The following is an 8,781-nucleotide window of genomic DNA, read 5'->3' as shown; positions in this document are numbered from 1 at the left end:
CCTTTAACTTCCATCTCTCCTCTGCTCACCCTCCTGGGAACAGAGATCTTGCCTTTGTGCCTCTCGATAGCTCAAATGTGCCTCTTCTTGGGGCTGTGGATGTTGCCGGCCAGGGCCACCTCCTCGACCTGGGGACAGTCTCCCAGGGAGTTTGTGTGTTTGGGAGCCTTCACACTAGGATTCAGTGCAGCCTCTGCCAAATCCACTTCCGCAATACCTGGAGCATCTTTCCCATTAGGCATTGCATCCGGATGGCTTTTTGTTTGTTGTTCAGCAGAGACAAGGGGTTTGAGGAGTCCGTGCAGGGCCTAAGGAGTCATTTGGCTTTACTGGAATTCTCCCTCACTGTCACCACCTCTGCTTTGATTCACCCCCACATGTTCTGTTCCCATTTCCAAGACGACCTGCCATTCTCAGTGAGGCTAATATTATTGCTAACATTTCTTGAGTGTGACCTAAATATCAGACGTGTGATTGCAAGGATTTCTAACCTGCAAAATAGCTTCAATTGCAAGCTCCATTTTGTAGATGAGGAATCTAAGGCTCAGAGAGGTCAAGTTACTTGCTTAAGGTTATACAGCTTGTCAGTGAGAGGCAGGAGTTTCAGCCTAGGCAGATTGACTCCTGAGCACTTTAACCACCGTAGCCCACCTAACTCCATGTGATGTGTCACCATCTGTCTCTCTCCCTGTCACCGGGTGGCTGTCTCTACAACTTCCCTCAAAGAGAATGAATAGGATAGATACTTGACCTTGGCTCACTAAGTGGAATTGTAATAAAGTTCTTCCAACTTTCCTGACATTTTTTTCCCATTTTTATGGTCTCCAGAATAAAACCAATTTGTTGAGCTGCTGATGAAGCTCGGGGATAGAATGGCTGAAAATAGGACCCTTGGTTTTATTCCATTGAACAGCTAGAACTAGAAATTGGCGGGCTGGGCCTGTATTCTGTCACAGGTAAGGGGTCTTCTTACATACATCCGCCCTCTTTTTCCCCCTCCACCTTTTGCAGAAGACACAAGGGTTCCTGTCTCTCCCTTTGTATCTCCTCTGGAATATGAGAAAGAGAGCAGCCAGTTCCAGCTTTTTCTGGATCCTCAAATCCTTATGAGCTTCTTCCCCCATCACAGTCTGAAACTCAGGCTGGGTCCCTTTCCCTTGCAGCTGACTTTCCCAAGGGCCACTGTGGTGCCTTTAACCCCAACTTTGGGTAGACTGTGCATGAGTCTGCCTCTCCAGATTCACAACCGGTCACACTGTTACCTGGAAACTTCCTCCTCGCCTTCCCTGCTGAGGGTTGCACCCATCACTTACCCTCTCTCCCTCGCTGCGGTTCTTGTCCTCTCAACAGCTTCTCCTAGACACAGGACTTCACCGGGACTTCACTGAGAGCATCTGGACCCTCACAGCACTTGTGAGATGGGGAAGAGGGCTGCCCACCTGGTCGACAGGGGAGGTTCTTCCTCCTCCAGGAAGCCTCCCCAAGTCACCCCTCCCAGTCACTCACGGTGCTCTGAGCTCACAGCCTCGAGCTTCTGGCTTCCCTTTCTGCGATCCATCCCATGCTGGCTTGGGGCATTTCTTGCATTACTGCCCCACATTGTTATTAAGGTTTCATATCTTTGTATTTTTGTCTCCTCAACTACATTTTAGTTTTTTTTGTACTTCTGAATACTCTTTGTGCTGCCTTGATCTGAATACATTTGCTATTTGATTTAAGCTCTGGTTGGATAACAAGATAACTTGTTTAGAATGACCAAAGCAATAGGACTAGGGGAGCCATTTTGGAAATCCTTGGATTCCAGCTCATCCTTCTCTAGTCCCTGGTTGGAATCTGTTGGGAGTCGCCCTGGCCCCAAAGACTATCTTCCCCATCCCCCCCAGAAGAGCCGTCCAATGGTGAGCCCTGCTGGCTCACATGATCCTTACCCACCAATCAGACTAGCCCTGCTGGCTCAATGATCCTTACCCACCAATCAGACTAGCCCTGCTGGCTCAATGATCCTTACCCACCAATCAGACTAGCCCTGCTGGCTCACATGATCCTTACCCACCAATCAGACTAGCTCTGCTGACTCACATGATCCTTACCAATCAGAAAGCACCCGATGCCAACTGTCATAACTGTCAAACCACCCCCGGCTCTATAAATATGCAGAACTGTTCCCCATTTTCTCTGATGAGGAGCTTTGTTCATTCTTTCAGAATCCATTCCTAAACTAACAAGTGAATGGAGAGGCCCACCGAAAGCAAACCATCCTTTAATTTTGAATGGCTGCAAAATAAAAAAAAAAAATTTAAAGTTATTGAACACGTTGTTTATGGACAGCAGTGTTATTAATGGCTAAGAAGATACACATTGTGGGCTGAACTGCATCTCCCCAAATTCATTTGGAGTTAAAAATGTGATCAAGTTAAAATAGAATCTGTAGTGCGGTCCCTGATTTGATATGGACAGTGTTCATGTAAAAAGAAGAAACTTGGACACCCATAGAAAGAGATGCTGGACATGTGCTGGACTTTGTGAGGAAGCAGAAAGATGCAGCAGCCATCAGCAAGACAGGAGGAGAGGCCTCAAAGGAAGCCACTCCTGCAGACGCCTTGACCTGGGACTTTTGAGCCTTCAGGACTGTGAGAAAATGCATGTCTGTTGTTTAAGCCACCCAATCTGTGGTACTTCATTATGGTGGCCCCAATGGGTACAATGTAATACATACAGGTCAATTTAGGATTTCTTCTCTGTCATTTAGTCACACTGTTCTGGGCCAGTTACTTGTCTCTCAGTTTTCTCGTCTGTAAAAGGGGGACAGTAACACCTATATCTCTGTGTTGCTGGGAGGATTAAATGAGATAATGCAAAGCAGCACAGCAGCTCATATAAAATCAATGACTATGATTTAGCCATTCATTATAGACAATTTGAAAGAAAAAAGCTTGCATTGCTCCATCACCAAAGTAGAGCCACTTATAAACATTTTGGTAATTCCCTCCCATCCAGTTATTAAACATAACTGTGATCTTGTTGTCTATACAATTTTAGATTCTGCTTTATTTTATTCTACATTGTGTCATAAGCATTCCCCCGGGTTACTAAAAATAAAGGGTAATAACTGGTTGCCGTTTCAGTGTTAGAGAAATTATGAGGCAATTCCTCCAAGAACTTGTAAATTATGAAAATAAGCTCATCTTCAGAGAGTAAAACTTCACAATCAAAATACATACATTAAATAGAGAATGGATCAGAGCCAAGAGCTGCAGAGTCCCTGAGAGATGGTAGCTCTTGTCATGTGACTGTAATTTGACACACTGGGCCCCTCTGCCTCTAGAGGGAAGGTGGTCCTGAGGAGAGAAGCCTCAAGGAAGGAAGGTCACAGAGACCAAGCTGCTTCCGTCCCAGGGGAGGTGCTGGTGCTTCAAGGTCATAGACAGGACTTTGGAGTTGAACTGTCCAGAGCTTGAATCCAGGCTCTGCAACTGAGTCCTCTGAGCCTTGGGGATGTTTTCTTAAACGCGTTGTTCTCTGTAAACAGGGTGGAGGGAGGTCTCTCACTACTTCATGATGTCATTTTGAAGCTGATATGAGGGCTTGTCACACAAGTTCTCAGTCAATGCTAGTTTCTCTTTCTTATTTAGGGGAGAAGAAATTTCAGAAAATGGGTCTTAAATTCAAGATCATCCTAAAAGGAGATAGGCATGTCAAATTATTTTGGCCTGAGGCTAAGTAGTACTCTGTTCCTCTAACTACCTGAGATTTCACGCTTAGAAAATAATCTTCTGATGACGCTTCCCCAGGGTCTGCTGAGCAAAGCAGACTTTGGTGATGGGAACTGAGTATTCCAGTTCCTCTGACAATGATACTTCTAACTGTGGCTCTGCATTTTGCCAACCTGTTTGAGCAGTTACTGAAATGTTAGTTTTCTCATTTGCATTAAGGGGACAATGTCACCTAGAGCCCACAATGAGATGAGGATAAGTGGTCGTAATAACACCTGCTAAAAAATATGGAGCATTTTGTATGGGCCTGTGCAAGGTGCTTTGCAAATGTGATCTCATTAAATGAGTATCAATAATTTCTTGGTGCAGTATTTAGCACACAGTAAGCAATAAATAGCAGCAGGTGAATGTATGTAATGAATAGACGTTTACTTCCCATGCAAATTTTGTGTAGGGAGAGAATGTGCTGATGGTGTCTGTCTAAGCATTCCGGGTGTGTCGCAGTATCCCAATATAAAATGATGTATTGTCATTCTGCTTTAAGGGATCCTCAAAGACTTAGTTAATATGTGTCCACCCCTGAGAAATAGGACTCCTCCCAGCCATACCAACAGTCTGGTTTCTGATCTTAAGAAGAAAAAGACCCAACTTTTACTATGAAAAAATGTCACCAAGCTAGTGGATACAAGGACCTTTCTCTTTTTTGAACTTTTGATTCTGGTAGATCTTATTTTTAATAGGCACACTGTAGTGAATTTGGCATAATTTATGTAGTTATTTCTCTATTTTAAAACATCAAGGCTTAATTCCCCATCCCCTCCCATCCAATTTTTATAAATGACACTACCAAAAAAAACCTACCATTATATATAAAAGTTGGGGATTTTTTTTCCATTGTTGTGGCTGTGGAAATATGGAAATTTCAAAGATGCTAAGTGAAGCTAAGATAAAGCCAATCAGCAAGTTCCCCCCATCCCTTCCCTGAAGGACTTCAAACGAAGTGGGTTTTCTCTTTTCTTGCACCTGGTTCCCACGGTGCTTTGCCACAGGCTTTTCAAAGATGGAAGCATTTGATCCCATTTGGAGGGCGGTGCATAGGGTGGATATGGTAATAGAGTAATAGAGCAGAGGATTCTAGAATGTTCCCCGCGGGGTGCACAGTGAGTCACTGAGGACGCCTTTTACAGAGTACACATCCCCTAACTCATCGTCTTTGACTCTAATCACCCGAAGCTGGCATGGCACAGCAGCACTTGGGGACGTCACATTCCGCAGCCATGTCTTAAGGGGCTGCACGTGGAGCAATCAAGACCATTGAGAATGTAAGTTAAGGTTATTGCTTCCAACCGCGCACATTCCACTCGCGGGCTGATTAGTGCGCTGAAGAGCTCTCATTGACATTTCGTGGCTTAACATAAAGATTTCTTGTGCATAGCTCAGGAAAGAGAGACAGATTTTCAAACAGCTGTCTAATATCTCTGTCAACATAGAAATTAAATAGATTTAGGAACTTCAGGAAAACATACGCACATTTAATGCCCAGTAATGATCAATTCAAATTCCAGTTGCAGAAATAGGAATTGTTTTCAATGTGTTCTCTGGGTTATTCCAAATAAACATCTGGCATCGTTTTATTTCTTTTTAATCATTTGAATGGTGATATTATCGGTCTATCTGTTTATTTGTCCAGTTATAGAGCCAATGATACTCTGAAGATATTGAAATGAATCCAATGTCTCAAATCAACTTTCAAATGAAAACGTTAAATTGTTTTAAAGCCACCATTTCCACATTAGTATGCATAGATCAACTCTGGATTACAAACTCCCTTCAAACTTTCCTGGTGATGATGAAAGACAAAAGCACATTCTGCGTTAGAGACACGCCTGTATTTGGAAGAGACTTCCACTTTGCTGTCCATGTGTCCATGTGAGAGGGCACTTGGAAAAGTGATCTCAAACTTCTGACTTCCGTGTGAGATTCTTGAAACTGAATTCTTCATTTCAAATCATCAGAACAAGAATTCTTATATAGGCATCATGTGAGATTAGAAGGGAGGAGGGTTTGGCCGATTGGGGCTCAAATTCAAGCTCTGCCCCCTTCTAACTTTGTGATCGCAGTCAACATAATTCACATCTCCGATTCTCCATCCAGTTCTTCATGTTTTGTTTTGTTTTGTTTTTGTTGTTGTTGTTTGTTTGTTTGTTTGTTTTTCCTGGTGCTGGGGATCCAACCCAGGATCACTTAACCACTGAGTAACATCCCCAGCCCTTCTTTTTTTTTTTTTTTTTTTTTATTTTGTTACAAGCTTAAGACCTTGTTGCTTAGAGCCTCATTAAGTTGCTGAGGCTGGCTTATGAATTCAAGATCTTCCTGCCTCAGCTTCCTGAACCACTAGGATTACAGGCTCTTCATCTTTATAATACAGATTTAAAACAACACATTATCAGAACTGGGGGTGTAGTTCAGTGGTACAGCACATGTTTAGTATGCACAAGGCCCTCAGTTCAATCCTCAGTACCAAGAGAAAAGAAAAATGAAAAGAAAGAAAAAGAACACATCATCAAATGAGATGATGTTTATGGAGCATCCCAAACCACACACAGTGGGCTTGCAGAAGAGACCTATCTCCTTGTGAGCTAGAATGAAAAGCCACAGAACTACTCTCCCCATCATAAGCCCACTCGAGACTGACCTTGGGAAAATGAGTTGACGTGAACTAGGCATAAACCTGCAGAAGTAATCTGGGGTAACAAGAATAAAAGCAAAGGCAAATTAACTTTGATTTGGAGGCCCAACCCCTTCCTCTCTCAGAGGACCATCACCAACAAAGGAGTGGTCCAACCTCTGTTCAGCAAGAAAACTCGTGAATTTGGAGTCAACAGGCCCAGGCCTCTGCTGAGAGTCATAGAAACTAATCAAAATTGTAGATCATTTTAATAAGAGGTCACTTTGGAACCCTCAGGACAGTTATAGTTGATTTAGGCTGGTGTGAGGATTGTAAAGAAAGTAGGCCTTTGGTCTTTAAGTCCTGTAGCTTCCTTTGGGTAATTGTAAAGAAATACAGCAGTGCATAGAGTTACAGCTCTCCGTGACCTTCCCTGGCTGCAGACGCACGTGTGGGCCAATCAAAGCCAGGAACTACATTCAATAAAAGCTTGGTATAATGTGGTTTTTCTACTGATTAGAGGTCCTGTCCCCACGCGAGGGCTATAACCACATTCCTCAGCACTGGATACTATTTCAAAAGCCATTTTGCTTTACCCAAATCAAGTCTCTAAAAGTGCCAGTTCAGTTTTTTTTTTTTCCTGTACTCTTAGACAATATAGCACATGGATAAACAGCTCTGGGTCCAAATCCCTGCTCTACTGTATACTAATCATGCGACTAGTTCCCTCATCTGAGAAATGAGGGTATTAATGGTAGGTGTCTCTGAGGGGAAAGGAAAATTAGCTAATGTCTGCGATGTATTTAGCCTAGTGCCTGGCACATAGTAAGTGCCCAATAAAATGATGGAATAAATGGTAGCTACTCATACAGGAGCTTCATGGATTCTAATAGAAAGTGTAAAGGGCAGTTAATATCAACTAAGGTTTGTTTTAGGCTGAGGTTTCTCAAAATCAATAAAAATATGTTGGAAGAGCCATGGAAATAACCCTAGTTCACAGATTTGAGACCCAAAAGAAGTAGGAAAAGCCCAAGGAATGTCACTTGCTCTTCCTTTCACCCTCCCCCCTTTTAGTTTGATTGATGAAAGAAGTCGTATTTATGGCAGAAAAGCAAACGATTAACTTGGTGAAGCTCTCAGAATGCAGAGGATGCAGAGAACTTTTCCTTTTTAAAAACAGTTTAACTGGGCATGGTGGCACACGCCTGTAATCCAAGTGGCTAGGGAAGCTGAGTCAAGAAGGATTCCAAGTTCAAAGCCAGCCTCAGGAAAAGCGAGGTGCTAAGCAACTGAGTTGCTTAAAATACAAAATAGGGCTGGGGATGTGGCTCAGTGGTTGAGTGCCCCTGAGTTTAATCCCCAGTCCAAAAAAAAAAGAAGAAGAAGAAGAAGAAGAAGTTAGTTAACATGCATTTAAAACAGTATCTACTAAGTTTATGCCAGTTTAAAGAGTACTAATAAAATGAACAGCTGGGTACCTACTGCCTGCTCCATGAAATTTTACCTCCCCAGGGCCATCCTCACACCAGTCCCTGTCCCCACCCCTGAGGCAACACTGTTGTGTGCCTCCTCCCCTCTTTACCTAATGTCTTCTGCATCTCCCTGGAGGGTGTGGCTTTAGGTGTGCCACTGTCCTGCTCTTGAGTCCAACATTTCATTTGTGAGGCTCATACTCATTGCTGTCTGTGGTTCATTTGTGCCGCTGTGTTCCTTGGTACCAATATGCCGCAACTAACTCATCCAATCCATTGCTCCGGGACATCTGTATCGTTTCCAGCTACGAGCTCCTGTGAGCACTCTCGTACATGTCTCTGGTAGCTAGCAGGCAATAGCTTTTCCAAAAATAAATGGTTTTAGAATTTCACTGAATTCCATATTAAAATGATCATGAGGTTTTTCTCATTTGGTTTCTTACTATGGTAAATTTTCTAATATTAAAGCAATGTGGTATTTCTGGAATGAACACCATCGGATCTCTGTATAATTTGTGGCTGAATTTGGCTTACTGTTATTTTATTTAGTGTTTTGGTCCTGATCTGTTTACACTTGGTATCATGGCATGAATTAGAAAGTATTTCCTTCCTTCCTTCTTTTCTCTATTTCTTCTTTCTCTTCCACTCTTCTTCCCTCCCTTTCTCTCTCTATGGTTTGGATGTGGTTTGTCCCTGAGCGCTTTGTATGTTGGAAACTTGGTCCCCAGAGAGGCCGTCTGAGAGGTGGTGGGACCTTTTTTGTGGTGGGGACTTTTGTAGTAGGAAGTCCTTAGGTCATTAGGAGGATAACCTCAGAAGGGATTAAGGTAGATCTCATGGGACCCCAGTCCCCTTCTGGCTTCCTGACTTTCAGTGTGATCTCTTTCTTCTTGAGCAAATGTCCCCCCCCCCATTATGATGCTGTCCA

Source organism: Marmota monax, unplaced genomic scaffold (assembly GCF_021218885.2).
Source record: "Marmota monax isolate L192 unplaced genomic scaffold, Marmota_monax_Labrador192_F-V1.1 WCK01_AAM20220418_F8-fsc00057, whole genome shotgun sequence".
Taxonomy (NCBI): domain Eukaryota; kingdom Metazoa; phylum Chordata; class Mammalia; order Rodentia; family Sciuridae; genus Marmota; species Marmota monax.
The sequence above is the reverse complement of the archived record's forward strand: the minus strand, read 5'-3'. Positions refer to the sequence as shown.